This window comes from Dreissena polymorpha, chromosome 14 (genome assembly GCF_020536995.1).
Source record: "Dreissena polymorpha isolate Duluth1 chromosome 14, UMN_Dpol_1.0, whole genome shotgun sequence".
Taxonomy (NCBI): domain Eukaryota; kingdom Metazoa; phylum Mollusca; class Bivalvia; order Myida; family Dreissenidae; genus Dreissena; species Dreissena polymorpha.
The window spans coordinates 37,827,678-37,834,531 of record NC_068368.1 but is presented as its reverse complement, the minus strand read 5'-3'; the positions used below and the strand labels follow the sequence as shown (position 1 = coordinate 37,834,531).

Below are 6,854 nucleotides of genomic sequence, written 5' to 3'. Positions count from 1 at the left end.
CTGATGTCAACATGCAGGTTGTTTAAGTCTTGACAACTTATCTTATGTCGGCAAATCAACATAATTTTAGGCGTCATGCTCTTTTGAAAATGACTTGCCATCGTTGTTTTTAGTCGACATGGTGAGTTATTTTTGACGACATGACACCTATTTCATATCATGCCGTCATAGAATGTTGACATCATCACAGTATCAGGGTGTACCATATACGTTTCCATAGAAAACCCTACAAAACAATGACGACATACCATTTTATTTCACAGAAAGTCGATATAAACTAATCCGGCTTGACCATTTAATTGGGATGTACCATATTCTATGAAGGCATGATATGGAAAAGATGTCATCTTGCCGACCAAAACTGTGATGGCAAGTCATTTTCTACGGAAGCGTATATGGTACCGCTTAAAAGGCTGTTCCTCTGTAGCAGCAGGAACTCTCATCTGAGTGTTTTGTAGCTACTGCGAACCGAGGACTCCATCGTAGCGAACTTAACAATCATGCAAACATAAGTTTTTGGCGCTGAATTTATGAATATGTTAATGCACCAACATAACTTATCAACTGACGATCGCCCTTTTATTTTAATGTATTTCATGTCTTCAGCAAAGCTTGATAATACCGGTAAGTGTTGGGTCGCTGCTTTGTCGATTATGACAATTTAGACATAACATAAAAAGCGGGTAAACTTAGTTGAAATAAATGCAGATTGCGACTATGCGACCAACCTAAGTTGTTATCTAATGTCATTAAATCAATTCTTAGAGATAAGGTCAATACAGTCCCTAATAGTCCATATAGCGCGTTATAAACGTTTCATTTAATATACTATAAAAATGTCATCATTCTTTACTGAAAATGATGCATGTTTACATCTTTATTCAGTGATTGAAATTAAATCAGGCCCCGTAAATATTTGCATTTGTTTGTTACATTAAATTTAAATATGGACGTTTTCAGTAAAGTACATGATAGCCGCATGAGTTTTGTTTCAGATTGTTTTTGTGCATCAGATGAATATGCTTAAAGGGATCTTTTCACGGTTTGGTAAATTGACAAAATTGAAAAAAGTTGTTTCAGATTCGCAAATTTTCGCTTTAGTTATGATATTTGTGAGGAGACAGTATTACTGAACATTTGCCATGGTCTAATATAGCCATTATATGCATCTTTTGACGATATAAAAACATAAAAATTATAAAGCGTTGCAACGCGAAACGATTGAATAATTTGGAGAGTTCTGTTGTTGTCGTTTAAATTTGTGAAACAACGAAGATTGCTTATGCCTCGGTCACACTGTCACGAATCAGAGCTACGAACGAGCTACGAATACTTTTCGGCACAGTTCGTAGCTATCCTTACTGAACCGTGGCTCTCCGTACTTGATACGTGATCAGTCGTAGTAGTTTTTAAATGTCCGTAGCGACTCTTGACAAATTTTGAACATGTTCAAAAAAATTGCTACGAATTTATCGACCGTAGCGTATCCGTAGCAGTCCATACTAAACCGTAGTGATCCGTACTAGTTCGTAACGTCGTCCGTACCTTTTCGTTGGCACAAGGACTTCTACGGATTGATACGAAGAACTACGGAGCGGTACGGTTACGCTACGTATTAGCTACGATTATTCCACGGATATACTACGGAAAGCCACGTTTCCTGTACGTTGTTCTACGGATATACAGGAATGTGCACGATCTTGTACGATGAACTTAATTTCAGCACGAAACAGTACGGACATGTTCGGTCCACTACAATAAATTGCTACTGAAATACATCATTGAAATTATGAAATACATCATTGAAATAAAAACAACCGTACTTGCATTTGTTGAGTTAACACTCATGAACCGCCAGCGTTTGCGATAAATGTGTTACACTTGGATATTGATACGGCACAAAATGCAGAGGCCGTAGTCGAGCTGCTTGACGATATGCGCAGAGGTAATAATGATTCAATATCGTATAACTAGTATAGCTTTGTACTAAAAGTTATGTATTTAGAAAATATAAGAATTTGAACTCACGAGTAATACATTTTTTTAATTTGCAGGTAAGTGTCTGTCTCATATGCCTTTTGAATCTTACTCTAATTTTTACATGATGTAATACTTGTTAAATTAATAGCCGACATAATAAAATACAAAATTAATCATACTTTCCTAAGCATAATCTATATTTCTACATCAATAATTACGTATTTTATCAGATCAGAGAAGAAAAATGAGGTGGTTGATAAGAGACTGGCTTTTAAGACGACCCGCTCTCGCCCAATACGATACTTTGATGGCCGAACTGATGGCTGAAGATCCGGCGGCATTTAGAAACTTCACCAGAATCGGGCCTCATATATTCCATGAGCTATTACAGGTCGTTGGTCCCAGGATCACGAAGAACCACACCTGGTTCAGACAGTCCATCAATCCCGATTTGAAGTTGGCAATTACCTTAAGGTTCTTGGCCACAGGGGGGCAGTTACCGTACATTGATGTGCTGGGGGTGTTATCCAGACTCCTACTGAGCCTGAGGAGTGGAAGGCCATAGCCGATCGCGGCTAAATGGCAATTTCCACACGCCATTGGAGCTCTAGATGGAAAGCATGTAGCCATACAATGTCCCAAGAACGGTGGCTAAACTTAATACCATTCTGTTGTGCTGATGGCCCTGGTAGACGTCGATTACCAAATCATATGGGTAAATATTGGATCGCATTTGCCATGAGGACATTGCTCATGAAGCCATTCTCACGACGAGGCCTTGAGAAGGACGAGCGAATTTTAAACTATCGCTCTTCTAGAGCCAGGAGAGTTGTGGAGAATGCTTTTGGTATTTTCGCTCAGCGATTCCGATGCTTAATGTCTATTCTGCCACAAAGACTCTTCCCCAGACACGGCTGATTCCATTATTTCTGTTAAGCGCTGTTGCTGCCGCTTGCATGATCTCTTCTATTTGAGGCATTTTGTGTATGACAATACAAGAGGCTGTGGGCGCAATGTTCAATCGTAGTTCGTTCCTACCTGTCCGTACCAGTCCGTCGCAATTCCCACTGCTTCGTAGCGGACCGTTCTAGTACGTACTTACCCGTACTAGAACGTAGCGGGTCCGTAGTTAGATCGTACTGATTCGCGTAGCATCGTACTTAATCGTACCAGACCGTAGCGGATTCCTAGTTTGATCGTACCGATTCGTGGCGCTCCGTACTTAATCGCGTCGATCAGTAGCAGTCCGTACCTTTCCTTGTTCGGTTTCCAACATTTTGATGGTAGATTCGTCGAAATCCGTACTGACATCGTTGCGCTCCGTATTGAAATCGTAGCGGCCTACGAATTTTGACAATTTCGTAGTCATTCGTAGCCGATTTAATCGTAGCTCATTCGTAGCCGATTCGTGACAGTGTGACCGAGGCATTATATAACGTATAAAATACGCTTCTTATGTATGCTTGGCAGGATAGCTCAGTTGGCTTATGCTTTTTTACTTCAGGATTCCGGCGGTCGCTGGTTCGAGCCCTGCTGCGGGCTCCTTTTTTTCTTTTTTAAATTTTATTTTTGATTTTTTACTGGAGCTTTTAAAATGTAATGTTTACATTTTATCAATATAAAGCATTTAATGGCAAACTTCAAAACATGCCAAAATCTATGAAAAGGCCCCTTTAAAGTTGCAAATGAATGTTAAAAATCTTTGTGTGTCTTCATATTTTCCATAAATTAAGCTTAAAAAACATCGTCCGGAGACAACTCGTTTTTATAGTTAATATTATATTTTACAAAGAAACTCCCCTTTGACAAGAATGTTATTCATAATAGTACAGTTTACGTGTCTGTATCATTTATGTTGTAATTTTTATTCGAGGTTCGATTGTTTTTCATTAAAGTCTTATCTATTTTTCCCCAAATAAGTTCGTTTCTTTTATTATATATTGTTGTAATTAAAAAAATATTTCATATTGTGGGAATTGGTTATATCAATTTCTTAAAACAATTTGAAGAAAGGACGGAGTGTGAAGGATGGTTCATTTTAACTCTATTTGGTGTAGTGTCATACACCAGTGTTTATGTCCATTGTCTTGAATGTATCAATTCGCATCTGTTGTGAGATTCATTCTCTTGTTATGTGTGCGTCAAGCCATGTTTTGCGATATCATTCAGGTAATGTCCAGTCAGAATGAAAGATATGCAATCAACAAGATGTGTATTGGTTAGCTATTAAAAAAACACAAACAAATTAGTACACTACTCGAGAGTTCTCTGTTTTAGTGATTATAATTACCGGCAATGCTGCAAATTGTCTGTCGCAAAAATCACTGGAACCTCGAGACGGTTTTCGGTTATTCCATTTTCCGACCCCAACTAGATTATTTTTAAAGTATTACGGTTTAAGATATGTCGAATATTCCTAGTGTTACCGCATTTAGTATATTTCCGCACACCCTCACCATCAATTGCAATGTACCGGTATTTTTATTTTACGGTCTTCAAATGTTTCTACTTCTTCAAACATGGAAGACGGAGCATAAGCTGTTATATACATCGAGATTAAGTGAGCCCGTACCGGCATCGGAAAAAAAACTTTAACATAACTGCACTTCTAAGAAACGCAATAGTATTGGTTTTGTTCGCGTGATGTCATTTCAAAAAATACGAACAAAAAGACAAAAACGAGAACAACAAAAACAAGACGCAACAATTAAACAGTAATATCAAAACATGAATCTAAATGAGTTCACATAATACATTTACTAAGTGCAACTGCAATCAGGCTCTCTTACGAGTACATTTTTACACTTAAATGATGTCACATATACGTCAATAAATACGCGCTCTAAATGGTAAGGCCTGTCTCAAATGTCTGTCGAAGAGTGCCTGAAGAAACCATAACAACTTTACAGAATGTTGACACATTGTGAGAACACACATGTAAAAATGTCGCGATGAGCTGGTTGTCCATGTGTGTTACTTTAATGCGTGGTATTTAAACATGGCTCTTTGGATTTTAAGTTTAAGCTTCAGACTAACTTTACAGTTCTAATAATTCTTGTTTAATGTATGTTTACGCGTGTGCGATTTGTGATTAATTCTGGGAAAAGCGTAAGGTTTGGCATGTCTTTCAAACGGTTGAAGCCCACAATTCTTTGACTTGACATTTCCAATGCGGGGAAACTAGTTTGTATTTTTGTTAATGTATTGTCTTGTATTATACAGGCTCTTGATTATCTGCTTTAAGGTAGCGCATCCCTAATGATTTCCCGCGATTTATTTTACGATCATTGCCGATCTTCAATGATCGGTTATTTCCGAGAGATGCATTTTATTATTTTCAAACTTCGAATTTTTATATATGTTTACGTAATTCCTTTAGAATACATTATTTTCACAATAAATATTGACTTTGATCAAAATATCATCTGAAAAAATACGATTTCGCGATTTCTTCAAAGATTGACGAGCCTTTTTACCTGTTCACTTATGGATATGTAATTTTAGCTAGCACAAATGTAAAGTTGTCGTGGGAGTGGTTAAGGCGATGGACTGCAAATCTTTTGAGATCTCCCGCGCAGGTTCGAATCCTGCCCACATCGCATACTTTTTGCGACGCGTTTTATTTCTTTTTCTTGATGTAATAAAGCATATATGCTATGTTTATTGTTAAATATGTTGAACTTTTTATGCATATCCTTCAATTTTTAAAATTAAAACAACGTTATGGCTAAATTGGGTGATTTACTGCTGAAAATACGAATGATGCATGTTGCCTTTTTATTTTTATTTCAAAAAGTAAACGGTAAATCTGTCTATTTCTTGGTATTTTTGCTGTATAAAGTGTTTCTATAAAAACTACGTTTAAAATATAACTTAAATGATACTATTTTGAATTTTATGACACTTTGTTTTTAACCGACTCAATTTTTACTTGGCTGAATAACTCACATTTTATGGCGCTCTTCCATAGATAAAATGTTTAAAAAAATAAATGTCTGTAAAAGAATACTTATTTCATCTTGTTTAAACTTTAAACACCTTTACTGCATCTGTAAACACCAACTGCATGCCCATATTTGGAAATTTGAATGAATTATGGAACTTTTATATATCCCATGGGTGAAAATAAACTGGACAAAAGCCGAGCGTGGGTGGTTTTTAAAAAATCGGTATATTTTTTTAAGAAGCATGGAAAGCCTACCTACAAATTTGCATGTAGTTCAGTGAAATGATGCTGATAAAGAAAATAATTAATCAGATTATATTTGGATATGTGCCCATTAGAGGTGCGCTACCTTAAAAGACCATCGAATGGTAAAAAGTATTCTCCTGATAATGTACCTGGAATTTAATTAATCCTATGTTCCAATATTCTTATATACAATATATGTTGGTGGGTTCTGAAATCTTTTCAACCAGAAAGGATTAAGTTTATACTTGTATGTATCTATAATACATTCCCGATGTCAGTCATTGCCGATGTTCATCTTACACTAAATTTGAGTCTATTCCGCTTCATTCTGTATAATCCTCTGAACAGCGTTTCAGTCATTACTGTGTCGTCTTTTATTGGAAATAATTATCGTATTGATCATATTTGGTACAATAATTTTTTTTTAATTTACTACGAAATTATAACATAAATTAAGTTGATGTCCGAGCTGTTGTTGTCGTTTGTACTTGTTGACGTATTTAGATTCAAATGATCAGCCACAAATAAATAGACGCCCTACGGAATTAAAACGGTATATTATTTCTAAAACTGTATCATATAAAGACAATTACGACTATCTTTATGTGATGACAAGGAATAAATGAATGCATATTTCTTTTATACCCAATGATAAAATATGACATTTCTGCTGTCAAATAAC

General features: G+C 36.2%; 1 protein-coding gene across 11 annotated transcripts in view; it reads left to right on the top strand.

Moving 5' to 3' along the window:
• Positions 1-6,854, top strand: part of LOC127857563 (uncharacterized) — a 115,026-nt gene that overhangs the window by 93,855 nt on the left and 14,317 nt on the right. The gene's annotated exons all lie outside the window — the stretch shown is intronic.